Raw genomic sequence first — 18,653 nt, 5'->3', positions numbered from 1 at the left:
TATCAGTGTGACAGCAGGAATGGGAAAAGAGACCAAGAGTGATTGACAAGGATGACAGACGTGGGTCAAATAATATTTTCTAACATTATCATTTAGCTACTTGGAGATTCAGGTAGGTGGAGGTACTCCATGATGGCTGTTTGGATAGTGAAGAAAGAGAGAGTGAAGAACTGAAAACGGCAGAGAGGCGATTAACTGACTTTCAAATACTTTGTTTTTAATTGCCAAAGATGTGCAGCACTCACTGTATTGTTTCATGTTGTGAGGTTAATGTCAGCCCCCTGTGATCCCATGTAGGATGGAGTTACAACAACTGTGAATTATTTGCTGATATCATTAGACCTTTGTGAAACCTTAGCTCTGTTTTCCTTTCCTCTTCCTCCTGATGAATGATGTATTCCCTCAGTAAAGCTTTGAACTTGAGGCCAAGACCACATAACTACAGCAACAGTGGAAAAGCATTCTAATGACTTATATGAGGTACGTGACCCTCCCTGACCCACATGGGCCAATGCCAGCCCTGTTTCTTCTTTATTCTTCAGATCCAGTTGGCCAAATATATAACCAGCACAGTAAATCACGGCTTGGGTTTCCTGATGCTGGGCGTGAGAGATGTCTCTGTGATGTCGCATGTCAACAGGCCCTCCTCCACCCATGAAAGCTGATGGCTCTATCATCTGTCCATCCCCGCCTGCCTTCCTCCACCCAAACATTCATCTATCTATTCAGATGGTGACAGCCCCAAAGAGCAGCCAGACTCTCAATAAAACATCACAGAGGGGAAAGTCAAGGTCATATGTCTGTCAAAAGAAGATCAACTAGGAGGGTATGTGAATAAATGTGCACGCTAACACAAACACACACACACACACACACACACACAGGTCTTTGTGTGTGTGTGTGGGTGTGTATGAATGTGTGTCAAACTGCTGGATGGTCAAGTAAAAGAAACGTGATGTAAGTTCGCACAAAGCCCCCAGAGATTTGCCTTCAAAGCTTGAGGGTTAGCCGGGTACACGGCAGCAGGCGGCACAGTTAAGGGGCAGATCTCAAAGTGGTTGAGCCTTCCACGGCTGACCTACGTCTGACCTTGGCAGGCTAATCCAAACATTGAAAAGAAGACATATGCGAAAACCATATGTGGGAGGAGAAAGGCAGGATGTGGGGGCTGTGCCAGCCTTCATCTGGTTACTGACACTGCAGTGTGGAGGGAGACCTCAGCAAATATGCTCATCCATAAAGCATGTCGGCGGATGGCCAGACCAGTGCTCTTCTGCTCACTACTGTGTCACTGTGGGTGGTGTGTGTGTGTGTGTGTGTGTGTGCACCCATAGGAGCAGTCTGTCAAGCTATGATATGTGTCCTAGCAGGCCGCCACGAGGGATCACAAGATAACCCGACCTTCCCCCTGCACGCCTGCAGTTCATCTGAATCAGATCGCTATCACACAGTCTCTCACCGCTGTCCAGGGGCCTCTAAATTCACATTTGGCCAGAAACACAGCTGTCTTAGAGCGTGTCCACAACAAAACATCTACTCTCCAGGTAGGGGTATAACACGTCGTTACACACTACAACAAAAGCACAGCATACCGGGCCTTGCAATACCTAAACAGTTAACTGTCCTGTTAAGCAAACATATTTAATCAGGAGTGTAGATGTGCTTACAAAGCGATAAATAATGAATGACCTTCCCTTTTCCCAGTCACCAATACAGTCTGTTTCTCAGCCTCTGCTTCTTTTGTATATACTCCTTTTTTTCCAACAGCTTAGGCTTACGGCTCACACAGAGAAATGGCATCAACATAACTGACACTCGAGCACTCCAGAAGCACTCACACTATCCAGCCGTGTACTCACAAACACACCCACATCCAGTTGCTTTTCACATTAAGAAGCTGCTTTACTATAGTAGCTGTAAATCTTGCAAAGTGTGTTACATTCGCACATATTCAGACACAAACACACACCCACAATATTGTAAGGAAGTGAAGAAATCTTTGCATGTGTGTGAGGTGGGTTGGTTGAATGTGAAGTACTTTGCAGGGCAGGCTCACCTCTGGGTGGGCGAATGAGACAAAAAAAAAGAAGAAGAGGGAAATGAAAACCCTGGGCAAGTACAGCAAATGGAGAAACCAGTGCTTACTGGACCAAAAATAATTCTGCGGAAAACTCCATGTGTTTACCACACTCCCTCACTCACTCCTACGCTACCATTCTACCACCTGAGTAAGCGACTCTCAGGCCCAAAACATCCATTTCCTCAGCATCGCTTTCCTTCAATCTTCAGCCTGCTCTCTCAGGTACTTAAACCTAACCCCTCTCTGCCCCGTTTGACCCTGAATTATTTATCAGGCTGGGTGAGAAGGCTGCTAACAGGTTGGATTCATACCCTCAAGCCCCTCTGATAATATTACGGTCCCTCTATTTTAGGAGGACCCATCCGCTGGTGCCCCAGAGAGCTGTCCTTGGTTTGGCCTGGTCTAACATGGTCCCCAATTTCAACACCAAACCCATTAGCTAGCCTCTCTCTCTATCACCGGCATCAGGGAGCTGCAACTGAGTAAAGTGAGGAAGGGTGAAAAAAGGTGAAGACGAATGAGAGTGTTGAAAAACACTCTACATGTACTCCAGGAGCGCCATGGCCTGTGTGGTTAATATTTGTGAAAAGAAAAAACAGTGCTGTCTTGAATGTCTAAAAGTGATGATCAGAGACTGAGGTTTACACTCATACTTCTCATAACATTGACATACGGCATACAGTATACTTCATACATAAACAAATCCAAACAGACACAGAAGCATTGTTAAAGTCTCCTGGACAACTAAGGACAGAAATAAATGTCCCCAGGCGTCACAGAGTAGGAGTACTTCTTAATCAGCGAGCTATAAATCGTGGAGCCCACGCAGGGTTGCCATTTTTAGTTTTCAAAAATCCAAACCACTTTCATCACTTTTAAATAACTTTGAAACTTTTGAAATTACTGTGTTTTTATAGGACAACTAAAAACTGTCTCTTGACATGATACCTGGCTGCTTAGAGTCCTACAGCATTCTCACACAGGTCAGGAATGCTGGCCAAATGCATTCAATCAGATGTTTGTTACATTTTTCTAATTTTCATAATTTAAAAGTTAAAATAATGATAAGCTAAGTGTTATTAATCTTCGTGTTCATTTCAAAATGTTTCCCAAAGTTTACTTATGTCAGAATTTTCCATTTTTGGTTGCACCAGGGCAAAGTTCTCAAGCTGCTAAAAAGAAGGAATAAAAAAGGAACTTTTGTTTTTGTGTTCAGACTTTATGTTGCAGCACCTAGTCAGGCATAAGCGGGTGGGAGATGGGGGGGTTTGGCCAGCAGGGAAGCCATGGCAGAGGCATCAGAGGCCTCCCCTCGTGGCTACAAGGGCCTTTGCCAGTGGGGTGCTTTTGATCAGACCATGTAAGCACCCTGGAAAAACGTTTGAAGATTGACCAAACTCCAATTCAAATTGCCCTTCTCCCTCTTTCTCTTTCTCTCTCTCTCTCTCTCTCTCTCCCTTGGTCTCACTGGTTTTGAACACGGTGCCAGACACTGGATCCCCAACCGTGTGAGTCTGTGTGAAGCAATTTGCTGAGTGAAAAGTGCTGAATAAATCCAGGGTAAAAGTGCATCAAATGTGTGTTTGCAGTGCATTGTGGATGCTGCTGCTCAGAGATAGAAGGAAAAGGCAGGTTACCCCCCTACAGACACTGTTATACAACATATGCAAAAAGCCAAAATGACCTGTTTCTGAATGGTATAATCCTACACTGTATGAGAAGCAGCCGAGACATAAAGTGACAGTGTTTAAATTTAGTTTTAAAATGATATAAACACATTTTGAAGAGCACAACACTGTGAGGGATGATTTGCTGATTTACCCGTTTAGTCTTTAGTTTTACAGCTTGTCTCCAAGTGTTTGTTCAACATTAGCCACTCAATTTTTAAAGAATGTTTCTCCTTTAATTGCCACAGCTGCTAACTATTACCTGAGAGCTGCTTTCTTTTCAGATTTGGAAAAAAAAAGCTATTTTCTAACCTTAGCCTTGAGGGAGGTTAGTGTTTCTGAAACAGTATGCACATGAGTACAGGTGGCTGCCAACACCAATACAAATCCATCTGAGGGTGTACATTATTTTACCACCATATTTCAGCTTGCAGAGCAGACTGTAACCCACGCATGGGAATCTTTACCAAACCTCAGTGTATGGCACACTGCGCTAACACCTTGTACCAGGATAGGATTAAGTCAAATTGTAGGTCTTCCACCTACACCTTGTACCAGAATAGCATAAAGGGAGTTGATTTTAGGGCAGTTGCTTTTGTGCTTTTATTGCTGAGGAAACATATTGTGCTCAAAGAGAGAGAGAGGAATAGAGTGGAGAGTGAAAGTTGAACTCCCTAAGTAACCTATCTGGCAGCTATCTCCTGCATCTACACTAATCCAGTTCAACAGTCCTGGATGTTGAAGTGAGAGGCATTGCCTTTATCTGGCTGATCCCACGCACTGGATTAGGTTCTGCAAAAGCACACCACCACCACCACCCCCACCCCCACCACACACTTTCTTGCTCTGTCTCAATGAAATGACCCCTTACAGAGACACCACAGAACAGGCTCAGCTGAGGAAAAGGGAAAGATATGTAGCCAAGTGGGGTCATGCCGATTGAAAAAGACACAGGTCAAAGGGATCTGACAATGACCATGATAAACTTCATCCAATCAAATCCAATATGTCTGGTGGGAGCAATCTTTGCCTCAGTAAATGGCCTTGGATTTGATGTTGAGATTGGTTGGTACCTTGGGCCAGATGACAGGTGACAGACTGCTGACAGCATTTTAAGAGCCAGTGACGCTTGTCAGGAGGCATGCAGGATTTGAAAGGCTTTTGTGACAGCCGGGTCATTGGTTTTGCATCGCAAGCACAACTTTGAGGAAGAAAAAGACATTTTCTCACATATTTGTAATTTGGTAATTTGGTGTTTAGGACTCCAGATCTATGGTTATGGGCAAAGACACGAGAATGGCCCCAGTGTGTCTTTTAGCATGGGAGGAAATCAGTGCACCCAGAGGAACCCCATATGAACACTAGACTATGCAAACCCAGACACTAAGGACCCAACTGGATTCAAACTCAAAGAGTCTGTGTAATAGTGCCTGTGTACATGTATGCGAGTGTGAGCACTGCATGTTACATGGCAGTGTGAAAGAAGGGTGGCACTAGGGTATGAGGTGTACTGACAGATCCATCCTCCTGGAGATGGATGTATAATGCCCAGCCTATGATGAAGTCAGTCCCTTTGGGCGTGAGTTGGGGCTGGGATGGGGCGTTATCACCAACACACCAAAAGTCAGATACCAGCGAGACAAATTCATCCTTTTTTCCTCTGTTTAGCACGTGAACAGAGGCACATGCACATGAATGTATGCCCATACATACACATGAATGTATGCCCATACATACACATGTACACGGCTCATGAAGGAACATAAATGAGCATCCTCTCACACACACACGCAGATTAACATAGATACAAATCAACTGGCTGTATTCAACAATTGGCAGAACAGTGTGTACCAACCAGGCTCTCTATCTCTATCTATTCGCGTGTCTGTCCTGGAAACTCGGCTTGAAATATTGCAGACTGCTATTGTATTTCTTTACTTCGGGTGGAATGGGTACAGGCTATTCAGCTGCCTGTGTGTGTGTGTGTGTCTCTCTCTCTCTCTCTCTCTCTTTCTCTCACTTTCTTTCTCTGTGCACTGGGAGAAAACATGGAGCCTCTCTCCGCCTCGATAACGCATCTAATCCATCACCAGTGTCAGGCTGAAGAATTCTGGTGTCAGTAGTGAGCGGCATGTAGAAATGTGTTGTGTGTATGTGTGTGTGATGGCTCCCACCAGCCCAGCACGCCATCTCTTTTGTTCCTGTTCCTGTGTACAATATAAGCTCCCATAAGGCGTATGTTAGCCTGCTTGCCTATATGCGCTGTGTGTCACTTCCCATCGGACAGACTGAGGCCAAAAAGGCCTCTCTGTGGTGACGGAGGAGAGGAACATGAGGAAAGCCAGGGAGAGCGCGAAGAAGAAGGGAGAGGAAAAGAAAATGGACAGATGTAGAGATTGGAGGAAATGTTGGAGAGAAACAGGCTTCATAAGGGATGGAGGGGCAGGAGAGGAGCAAATGAAAGAAACAGACACAGGGATTTTCACATAAATGTAACTCTCCCTAATTCCCTAACCTGCTCATATGGTGGCACTATATCTGCTAAAATGACCTGAGCCTTAAGTCAATACAGGGGGCAATTACTTCATATTTTTGGCCAGGCACCATAAAGCCTATTGATTTGCCTCTCCGCTCCATGTACAAAGCAGTTAACCCTCTCCAGTACACCATCTTTTCTCATGTGATGGGACAGAAATGCAAGAGACTGAACCAGACAAATTACACATGATAACCATTCAAACTACCATTCTAAACATCGAAAGCAAACACCCTACCAAATTGATTCTCTGTGAGTCTTAACAACCAATCTCACAACTACTGTCTCTGTAATAGCTCTATCCAAGACCCATTCAATTCCATTTTGGCTCTGTAATATTGTCGTCTCTCTCGGTCATATAACTCACAACCCTAAACATGATTATATCAGCACTTTCCCCTGTTTGCCCCCGAGTCCAAATAGAAACCAGAGACCGCGGCATGCATTAGGGGTCTGTGGTAGGATGAGATCAGGCCTAAACTCCAATCAGCCCAAACACACATATTAAACACAGCGGCACAATGCGAGGCCTATATTTAGCTCCACATTAAAACACTGAACAGGGGCCAGCATGCTGGTGATGGACGCAGGCCAAGATGGTTCAGAGAGAGCAAAAACGGAGGGATGTGGTGGGAGGGATTTTCTGCTTTGCCCTCAAAAATGGGGTTCGCCACAGTTTCTACTACTGGCACTCAAACATTGAGAGAAAAGTACACAAACTAAATAGCTGACACCACAATAAGTTTTCCTTTATTGGCTGACCCAACTGAAGAAAGAGACAGAGGGACAGAGAGAGAGAGACCAGGTGGATTAAACAACTACAAAATGGAAAAGAAGGATGTTTCAAAGAGTAGGAATGAAAATTGGCAAAGTGTAAAGGGAAGGTGAGAAAAAGGTCTCAGCGCTGTGGCTACTCCCTACAGAGACACAGCAGTATTCACACTTCAACCCTGGTGATGACAACTACTTAGCCCTTGTTGAGGTTTAATGTACAGCACCTTCACAATATATGATAGCAAGATAAAACACATGCTTATGCGATTATACACGAGCCCACACGCTTACACACATGCTCCCAGTTATATTTAACTATTCCATGTTATCAGAACAAAATATAACAACAAATACTTCTAACAAAAGCCTGACTTCTAATAATGGAGCCTTCTCTCCTGGGAAAATGATGTTTCAAAGGTCGAGCTCTTACTTCTAAGATGAACATGTTGAAGGAAGAAAGAAGCTATACTTATTTTATGCGAGTAAATAAGCAAGGGACTGCGCAATCACACAACTATTACAAGCAGTACACAGAGCCAATGCACTGATGGTTAGACAAAAGTTATGACAGGAATGTCAAACAGTCTGAACCAGGAGAAAATATCACACCTCCTGTTTTCTCCCTCGGCATACTTCAAAGTAGATCACAAAGATATGCGAATCAAAAAGTAGCTCAGAAAAGGTTCAGGTGAGGGGCAAATTAGCGGAAATTGTTTCAATTTCTCCCACCGGATTTGTGAGATTTAAATGTGGGACAAGATTGGCAGGTAGAAGTGAGATACTAGGAAATTATAGCCAGCGGGATCTGCACAGCAAATGAGAATATAAAAGCGCTTCAATCAAGCCCACCTTTTACACCTATAATGTGTGTGAGCTTTAATAACCTCCCTATATGTTTCATGCTGTGGTTGATATTACTGAGATGTATTTGCCAGTGGTGAGTGAGCATGTTATTGATGAATGTATTATATTGCTATGAGGCTTTGACACGCAATGAAGTCTTCATCAAGGCCACATTAATGTGGGCCCTCTTTGACATGAGCTGGACCTATTACGGATAAGCACGTGGCATGTAATGAGACATGAGCGTGAAGGGGCCTGGGGAGAAGCAAAGAACATAAAGAGGGGAGAGAAATGTTGAGGTAGAATAAGGGGAGATGCACAGTCGCAGGTACATATATCATAGAAAGATGGATACATAGATTGAAGACAAGAGAAAGATTATATCTCGGAGCAGGATAATGTTGAAGTGGTAATCTGCAAGATCCATATTTCTGTTTATTTTTGGTGCCATCAGTCAATAAGTCATTGCTTTTTTTTGTACTGTGCTTGTGTGCAGCCTAATGTGAGTTATTTTTCCTTTCCTTAAATCCAGATATCATGAAAGCATGTCTTCTTCTATGAGATATTAATTCCATATATCAATATTTTTTACCTCAAAAAAAAACCTACGTGCCCCGGTGTTTATCACATGAACACATCATGAACTCAATCAATCAGAACAAAGAGTACCCAAATTGACATTTATTAATGAAAATGTCAGATTAGTTTAGAAGATACAGAGAGTCCGTAGGTGGTCAGGTGAGGACGTCCATCTCTCCTTTCCATGACATCACACCAGTGCCCTAAAACCAGCCCATACCACATATAGCTCCATAGAGACCGATGTCACAACCTTTCACCTCCTATTACCTCTAACCTACCAAGTTCCCAGCAGCCACTGGATAATTAGAGCTCCTGCTGTAGGTTTCCACAAAGAGACAAGGCTAAGATGGACACCACCCTGTGAACCTTTAACCTCTGTTGGCCAACAGAAACAAAGTATGAGAGGGGAGGGATAAGAAAGTGGGATGAACTATGAGGGACAGGGGTTATCCAATCAGTCCTTTGCAGGGAGACAGTGATGCTACGGATGAGTTGGGGGGGAGGTGGGGGGGGGTTGTATTGTCTGACCCCATTCAACATGCTCACAAGAAAAGCGGGCCAAAACCCCTGTGTTGGACAAGGGTTGTCATGGTAACATCTCTCCCTTTGGACACGAGATCAGCAGGGAATCAACTGAAAGTGTGTGTGAATATGTGTGTGCGTGTGTGTGTGTGTGTGTATATACATAGATTTTCTTAGAGATAAAAAAAAACTGTTATGTCATCACTATTGTTTAAGCCACCTTTGGCTCAGAATGAACTGGTTACGAAAGTGTGCCGATCGTTTTTTGGTCTGTGTGCTTCAAGGGACTTTTGGTTATTTCAGTGTTGGTTTTTTCCCCAGTGAGAACATGTGGTAACATCAGCGTGCCAGGAAACACCGGCATTCCAGCACAAACACTCTCTCAGGATACAAACAGGATATTTCGGGTCGTGACTCTAGTTAAACCTGATTTATCTCCGTAGGTTAATAGCTTTTTGGTGCAGTTACAACACCAACATTGTGACTTCAGTATCAGTCCACGCATTTATTTTGTTTTCTACACTGAAACAAAGGGTTTCTTTCACATTTTCCATTTTGTAATTTGTTCTAGAATTTGACCTTTAATAATAATAATTAATTACTGGTTATTAATGATAATTAATAATGGCAGGGCACCATACACAAATACAAATATAACATGAGATTATTAAAAGAATATATTGAAAAGAAATATAAAGTGTAATCATGTTTGCACATTCCACATTACTAATTATACTCCATTAATTTCCCAAAATGAAATACTTTCTCATACTTTCCTTCTCCGTCAACGAAGCAGTACATCAGAAAAAACTGCCTACTTTAAGGTGAAGAAATAGCCTCATAAATAATGCAACCTGGGTAACACAATATTTTACATTGTTTGAAATGCAATAATCAGACGAGTAAGCCTTTATTTGATTTATTTTATTACCTTAGTGCTGTATAATTGATGCTTTACACATAAATGATAATGTGTGTGTGTGTATATGTGTGGCCTAATTATCCAACCAATGAGATCAATGTACTTAGCATTTAAAGGCTTTGAGGGCAATCCACATGAAAAGCAAATCACTAATTGAATTAAAAAAATTGCTTTACTGTACATAAATAATCCAGCCAAGCCTGTGTAGTCTAGATGACATTTATACCTCCACTCTGTAAAGTATGTCCAAGCAAGCATGTGTAATGCTGTCTGCACATAAAACAAGCTAATGACTTTCAGGCATATTCGTTCTATGAGAGAGCAGCAAATCAGGCCTTGATTCATTAGTCTGCTAATTAGAAAACACTGTGAGGAATGACTTGTGGTCTATCGTGGTCAACAATTTCTATGCACATTTACCAAATTTAGTGCGAGCAACACAAACACATAACCAGACAGGCACACACTTGTATACACAGAGACTTCACCGACTCCTCACACCGCGGCTGTGTTTCTCTGTTTGCACATTATACATGCAAAACAGCAACAGGCCCACATCTTCCTGTAGACCAGGGGATCAGAGATACTCATCAGTAGAGACATGTGTTGGTGACAAAGTATCTTCCTTTATCCCCCAAACACACCCACACACACACACACACACACACACACACACTCTCATCCTCTCTCATCCCCTCATAACTCATACACATGCTCTGAAGCGGCAGCAGAGGAAAATGCTGCGTACGCAGAATAGACGAGCAGCGTACAGTCGGGTCAGAGTAAGTTGAAAACGCAGGAGAGAGACAGAGACAGAGAGGAGGTAGAGAGGACTGTGTGTGTGTGTGTGTGTGTCTATGTGTGTGTTTGTGTGTGATGCCAGCACATTTTGTAGTCTATGAATCTTCACTAAAGCTCTTTAAAATTGCCCACCAATCTTGCGTCAGGATTTAATGCCTGCTTCTCTCCAGAAGAAATAGACCAGCCAGTTAAAGTATGCTAATTCAGTGGCACTAAATACACTGCTTTAAATGTCAACCTTCCATTATTACACACACTCTGCCTGCCTCAGGACCAGTGCAGAATCATAAACACACACGCGCACACACACACACACACACACACACACACATAAACAGGCAGCACGTATGCGCACACACATACACAAATCAGGCCCCTGCAAGGACACAAGGAATATAAAGACTTATAGATCACAACCACTTTATAAAATCAATAACTGAATGAACAAAGGACATTTGCGACAAAGGTGAATTATTAAAGCCGATTTTTTTTTTATCTATTTGAAGGGAGAATGAGTGAGGAATAGAAAGATACAGTGTAGAGAAAGAAGAGAACGAGACAGACAAAGACGTAGAGAGACGGAAGATAACAATAAGAGTCAGAGACAGAGAGACACAGTTCGGATCAGAGCCAGGGTATAGCTACAGCAAGCAGAAAGCAATCAGTTTGCAAACAGCTAGCGAAAAGCCTGGCACTCCTCCCCAACCAAGGGTGACAGCACCATTAATTCTATTAACCCTATTAGTATTCCATCCTCATCGCCTCGCTGGGTCAATACACACCTCCATCACACTGCAAAGCTTCTGCTCCCCTCTTCCATATGCAAAGGGAGAGGGGAGCGATGGAGGGTTCAGGGATGGCTGGATAAATAGAAGCCCAGACAGTGGCACTCCCCCTGCTCAGGGTGCGGACCGGCCAGCTCGGTCAGACCATCTCTGCCCATGACATTAACACGGACAGACACACAGTGCCATGTGGCAATCAGGAAGGGACAGGGGAAGGGCAGCGATGGATACAAGCCCTCCAATTTGTCTGCAGGTCACATTTGGGAAATGGGTAAACAGGGTATCTTCAGGTTTTAGCAGACCCATCCTGGATAGGCCTTTTTTCACAGCACACATTTTGACTTGTCATAGTAGGAAGCACAGGTGTTACTTATAACATTATCAATGTTATTACCAAGCTCTGACAGTGTGTGCACAATACCAGGACCTCCCCCAAATCGAAGCAGCTACATGGAATTCAGCCATCATCAATTTTATTATTTATACCTGGGCTATGCCTGACATGTCAATATGTCTTCTGTAAAAAATGTCTATATAATAGACCCATAGGTATTGCCACCATAGCCTTATTTGTTCAGATACAACCAGTGGCTAATGTTAGCTGCTGTTAGCTAACTTCAGCTAAATATTGCTGCATTATTGAGTCAGTTTGCTGACTTTTGCTCCTATGTTGTTTCACCATGTCACAGAAAACATTTCAATTACATTATCACAGGTTTCTTACAGGAGTAAAACAAGAAGTAATCACAGTGTCTGTTGTTTTCTACTTTAGGTAAGGTCCACTGTCTAAAACCAATACTCACAGGCCCATTTTGAAAGAGTTAAGGGTTGCTTTAATCATCTCTCCCTTCTCAGAACACTATACTCTGGGGCAAAACACACAGTCGTCGTTCAGCGCAAAATTGCATTCCAGAGTTCAGCCAAAGCTAATATGAGACTTCAGCAATCTGAGTACCCTATTGCTACTCAGTGGGGTTAACATCATGTAGGCTTATTGCTGGTGTTTTGTGTGGCAACAAACCTATATGTGACTACCAGGAAGTGTGTACGAAATAAAAAGACAGTAAAACATTGCCACTGGATTAAAAATTCAAGATTCAAGATTACTTAATTTGTCTTTGTTGATGTAATTTGTCTTGGACATATTGGCCGCCACATTAAAATATGCTAACTGAGACTTATGAAACTTCTAAACTTTGGAAAGCAATTTGCACATAACAAGGATTGTGAATTTTGTTCCACATTTCTTACAGTGCAGTTGCTCTATGCAGGTATCGCATCATGGCCACTGCAGACAGCAGGGATGATTACAGTGACTCATAACTCTTTCAATGTATATCGCATGTGAGTGTTGTATTAACAGAGACTTGGAAAAATTCAAACCTATCCTTAGAAGTGACAGGCTCAAGACATTTCTTGGGGAATGTAGGGAAATTGAATGTGCCATTTTAATAGAATTGCAGAAACAATGTCCACTGTTGACAGAGAACACAGCTGGTGCTAATTCTGATGAATGGAATAAATAAGTAACACAAAGGGACACCAGGCAATTAAATGAAGTGCAACTGTACTTGTTGTTTCTAATTTTAACAATACAAGTCATTGCTTGACTGCTGGTGTGAACAATTATAAACCACCATACTCTCTCTTTCTCTTCTATAAAACTGGGCTTAAGAAATGTTGATGCTGAAACATTAAGATTTATTTGAACGTCTTCTTTCTCCAAGCAGGATGGTCTAGCCTTAAAGCTGCTCCGCTGGCGAACTACAGAAGGAGCATGGGCAATGAGATGAGGTGTATGTGAAGACAGCCCTCTCCTCCCCATCCGCCTCCAGCTCAGGGTGGGTGAGTGAGGTTGCCAACAGACACTAGCGTACCAAGTATGTAGGACAGCGCCACTAGGGCATTAGTGCCGGTCAGCAGCCAGCCAGTTTGTGTGTGCGTGAGTGTGCGTAGTGAGTGCAGTGAAGAAATTGGGGATGTGCAATAACACCCTGGGGGAGGAGACACAATCTGATGCTGTGCTTGATTGGTGCATATTCTAAGGATCTCATAATGAGACAGAAAGCAGCAAGGTGCCCCCAAACTTGTCAGTTACTACACCTTGGGTAGAATCAGTATGTATCTGCTCAATACTTTAATGTAGGTGTGAGTTTGCCCGCACATGCGTAAATGAGTGTATTCTTTATCCGGCAAGGCATATAACTGCAAGGAATTAAACTAACAACACCCCACCCCTTATTCTTTCCTGCACTGCTACCACAGTCACACACACACACACACACACACACACACACACACACACACTCTCTATGATCTAGCCTTGAGCTACAGTGAGAGTGAAAGTATAAAGGGTTGTGACAGCTCTTCCTCTCCCTCTCCTCCACATGTACAGTACAGCTACTGCACTGAAGGGCTATCTGTGCTGTGTCTGGAGCAGAGAGAGGGAGCGAGCGTGATCTTTGCTGCTGTCTGGCCTGACTGATTCATGCCCATATTACCTGAGGGATTAGCTATTTCCTCTGTATAAATCCACTTTTGTGAGGTAATGTCTAGCGTTAGCAGCGGGGGCCGTAGAGGGTTTTGTTACACTAAAAATCTTCTGCCAAAAAGCATACAAGACGAGCGTGAAATCCAAAAAGGAAGCATGTTACAGTATACTGTCATTTTCTCTTACTCTTGCTCTATCACGACTCAGCCAGATTTAGGATGAGATCATTCTCCTAGGAGGAAATGTTCATCTACTTTCACACATTTAGGCTTTGAAATTGAAATTTCAAGGCTGAATGTAATTGATACCTTGATTTGAATGTACCATTCAAATGTGAGCTAAGCTGGCGGATCAGGTACAGTGTCCTTTCTCGTCTTTAATTAGCTAAAGAAACGAAGCTGTAAGAGCCACATCAAACAATACCCGCTTTCTCCATTTTCTCTTCTTTCATGAGCTGACCACAGACTCCGGCCAGACGGCTCCATGTTTGGGTACCTCGGTCCAGATCCCCCCATAACTCTCTGGCTTCCTGTTATCCCACAACTGGGCTTTCTGTCTCTTTCTGGAAAAATACATCTCTTTTCTTCTCCCCTTTCTCTCCATGTCTCCCCTCCTTGTTCTTCTTACTGTAAAAACCACATAAATGTTTGGGTCAACACAAACCTAGCGGCTTGTTTTTCCATCTTTGAAAGGAAGGGGGGGGGGGGGGGGGGGTTTGGGAAGAGTAGAAGCCTTGTGGGAAGGATTCATAGCACATTGATATAATGCGTCTACATTTCTCCCCCCCTGACCGCTGCTTACACTCTCTTTGTTCCCCTACAACAAGAGACTAAATAACTGCGTCCATATGTGGGAAGTAACCATGAGGAGAATGAAGAGGAGGATGGAGGAGGAGGAGGGAGGGAGGAGGAGAAATGGGTGTTTGGTTGGTTAACGGTTTTTGGCAGACCCAGGGAGGTATTTTCTCTGTCTTAGAGGGGGCAGACAGTGGATACCCCCTTGAGACACACACACAGCCACGCACATACACACACCCTCCCCGAAGGAAAGGTCATAGTGCATCCAAAATGAGCCACGAAGACAACAGTTATGCACTTGATTCACTGTCCCACCTAGCGTGGAGTGTGAGAGAAGAGAGAGAGAGACAACTGCAGATGGCAAGAGGAATAGTTTACTCGTCACACACTGTTGTGGTACAATATACAGGCTAGAAAAAACAGGATCAGTTTCGGTTGGGTACAGAATATCCCACTGGACCTGCGAGGGGTAAGGAAAACAATCTGGGTTCTGTGCTGACTGAGCAGCTGAAAGTTTAAGCACCATGTACATAAACTCAATTAAGGTTTAGAGTTCAGTATGTAAACAGTGAAGTACCGGCCATTTCTGGTTGGTTATTTTACACAGAAAAGTGAAAAAAAGATTACAGCTTTGTTATTAGGATCTTATAAATTGTGTTTTAGGGGATCATTTGTATGTGTGGAGAGTCCTGGGTGTTAATGTAGAGCTGCAGATGTCATATATTCTTTCATGTAGGTGTAAAGCCGCCAAGGGAGGGTGGGGGGTCGCTTGAGGTCAAAGGTCACTAAATCCCTTCATAAGCGATCTCATGTGAAAAGGGAATGGAGTGTGTTGGAGGGTGAAGAGGAAACATTAATGAGGCAGCCATGGTATCATGAACTATTTCCTGGTGGATATAAAGTTAATCCCTCAGATTTAGCCAACAGTGTGTCTTTAACCAGATTACCTCACGATAATCGGCTAAACACCATTGCAAGGAATTCAGTTTGATGTCTAGCCATAATAGTTTCATGACATCAACCAATCCCGTGATTCTATATAAATTACAGTGTCTAATCTACAGTATGTACGTATAGGTCCCAGACATCAGCAAAGCCAGGATCACCTACTGTAATCCTCTGGGTGCTGCACAATAGGGAATCATAATCTCAATTCCTTACAAAGGCATGGAGCTAGTGCTGAGCAGATGACGAGTGTGTGTGTGCGAGTGCTTGTGTGTGTGTGTGTGTGTGTGTGTGTAAACGTTCATACATGCATAAATGGTTTTCAGTCTCTTGGGTGTCTGTTGGTCTGTGCCCCTCCACTGAACACATGTGTGAGGGTTCGGGCTGAGGGGTGCTGAGGCTAGACAGCTGTAGGGGGGTTTAGGGATGGGTGTGAGGAATGCAGGGTCCTGAGGGCAATGACAGGGACGGACTGGGGTGAACAGACAGGCAGCGATATGGAAAGACAGGATACCCCCCACCCAGAGCTCTCCCCATATGACCCCCTTCATACACCTCATCTGTCTGCCTCACACTTTCCATTTATTTATTCTCCCTTTCTCTTAATGCTTGGGTAATGCCAGCCGAAAGGCAAATGACTATAAATGGTGCATTCCTTTGCCATCTGAATGTGTGTGCATGAGCGCGTGTACCTGCACGTGTCTGCACTTGTGTCTGTGTGCGTGCACATGTAGGGGATCCAAGCGGCATGTATGCTAACTGGGGCTGGCTGAAGCTATGAGGCTGGAGCAGAACTGGAGGATTGGGGGTAGGGGGTGATGAGGGCGAGAAAGAGGGTCACACATCAGCAGTTGTGTGAAGGCCTGCCGTCCTTACTTCCTGCCAGAGATAGGTCTGAAGGGAGGCCCTCCATAATTCAATAACAATAATCCCCAATGAAGGCCCAATAAAGCAGGCCGCTGTGGGGCGGAACTAACTGGCCGTGCGCCTCCTCCTTCTCCAAACCGTCCGTCCATCACTGATTGGGGAGAGAGGCTGGGATGGCGAAATGGGGTAGTGGGGTGGGGGTCTGGGGAACGGGCCCAGCTGACATGCTGCCTGCAGCCAGCAGACAGACAGAGATCCTGTCTATCCCTCCCTCCCTCCTCTCTAACCTACCCAACCCTCCCTCCTGTCGATCCCCTCAGCCCACCTCACCCCAGTCGGCCCCCCTGCTGAGCAGGAGACAGATCCGAGGAGTGCAGCTGCCTCCCCGGATGACTGAGCGGCCATGACCGCCAGCTTGGCCTGCAACCCACCACACAGACACACAAAATCACACCTACACACACACACTCACACACACACACAGACAGACAATTGACACCTAAACAGGCTATAGTATAAAGAAGCTGGTCTCAGCAGGGGTCACCTATCGATCATGTTTTGGTCAAACCAATCACCTGTCCTTTAATGTGGTGTGACACTTGATTGACCTCTGGAATCCATAAAATTATTATTTATGTGGGTCATGTTCCACACATCCATGATCCTGCCCCTTATAGTCACACGATACTTCACCTAAGGTGATGAACTCACTGTGGAAAGAAGAAAAAACTTACTTAAGAGAAAAAAGTTTTATTATAAAGGTCACAAAACGTGTTCTTACGGTCAAACAGTGGAGTGCATCACGGTCTACATGCACAATGTGTGTATGTTTGTGTGTTTGGTCTTTCCATGACTGATGACTTCATTAAGAGCTTATCTTGATTTATACTTGCATTTCAGATGATCAAAGCTGTTGCTGCATGTGATGCACTGTATTGTTTGGCTATCCATTTGGTTGCTCGGTCAACCAACGTCTAGGCAAACCCCCGAAGATTTACTCCGCTACGACGACACAAACAATCCAGTAAGTGGCTTAGATGAGACCAAATTGTCTCTAATGCCTTCATAAGGCCTAGAGATGTAATACAGCAGACAACACACAGTAACTAAGGTATAGGAATGCACTAATTAAAGTGTATTAAAGCATGGGACTCTCTCATCTGTGTTACATCGTTGATCCTCCAGAGGCAGATCATTTGTTCTTGCATGCACAGTGTGTGTGGCAAGGCATACACTCTAACTGGAAAATGTATTACTTTTCAGTGGAGAAAATTCCCTCTGTCGGAAATTTAAGCAAACAGAAATGGTATTTACAATCAAATCTACTGAATGTAAAAGCACTTGAAGCAGTTCGGCATATTTGATAAAGTTGATGTACTGAATGCACTTATTGTGAGCCACTTTGGATTAAAGCGTCACCAAAATAAATGTAATGTAAAGTAATGAATGTCTGACAGCCACGTCTATGGACATTTTTTATAATGAAAAGCTTTGAACTATCATGACAAAAGAGGAACTATGTGTGTCTCTTGGATATAGTTCTATTCAGTTTATTGGATGACCTCACATACATGTGGATAAAGCATATTAAATGATTTAATTTAATGTCTTAAACTTTGCCACAAGTTATTTGCTAGCATCTTTCGACAACCCCCGGACAGCTGTCTTTCATAAATTAAACAAGAACTTTGGTATTTTTTCTCTGACAGGCTGTGGTTTACTCATAGCTTGTCGTCTAAGGGAACGAAGGCATCATTTTTAATGTCCAACATATTTCAATTTCAAAATTCATGAAACAAAAACTTCAGATACAGTCCCTGAGGCCACATCAGCTGGTGTTGTACGAGTATGTGACTTTATATCCTTCCTGTGTGTGGGTGCATGTACAGTACATCTATATCTACAGCCATACATCTGCATGTATGTGTGTATATGCATGCCTTTATCCCGGTGTGTGTCAGTAGTGTGTAGTAGGTACTGCCTGTTGACAGATGAGAGCTGTGCTGTGAGGGGTCTCCAAGAGGCCTGACAGATCTGTGAC

General features: G+C 43.7%; 1 protein-coding gene across 1 annotated transcript in view; it reads right to left on the bottom strand.

Moving 5' to 3' along the window:
- plxna2 (plexin A2) overlaps positions 1–18,653 on the bottom strand; it is a 135,491-nt gene that overhangs the window by 92,218 nt on the left and 24,620 nt on the right. The gene's annotated exons all lie outside the window — the stretch shown is intronic.

This window comes from Enoplosus armatus, chromosome 8 (assembly GCF_043641665.1).
Source record: "Enoplosus armatus isolate fEnoArm2 chromosome 8, fEnoArm2.hap1, whole genome shotgun sequence".
Taxonomy (NCBI): Eukaryota; Metazoa; Chordata; class Actinopteri; order Centrarchiformes; family Enoplosidae; genus Enoplosus; species Enoplosus armatus.
The sequence above is the reverse complement of the archived record's forward strand: the minus strand, read 5'-3'. Positions and strand labels throughout refer to the sequence as shown.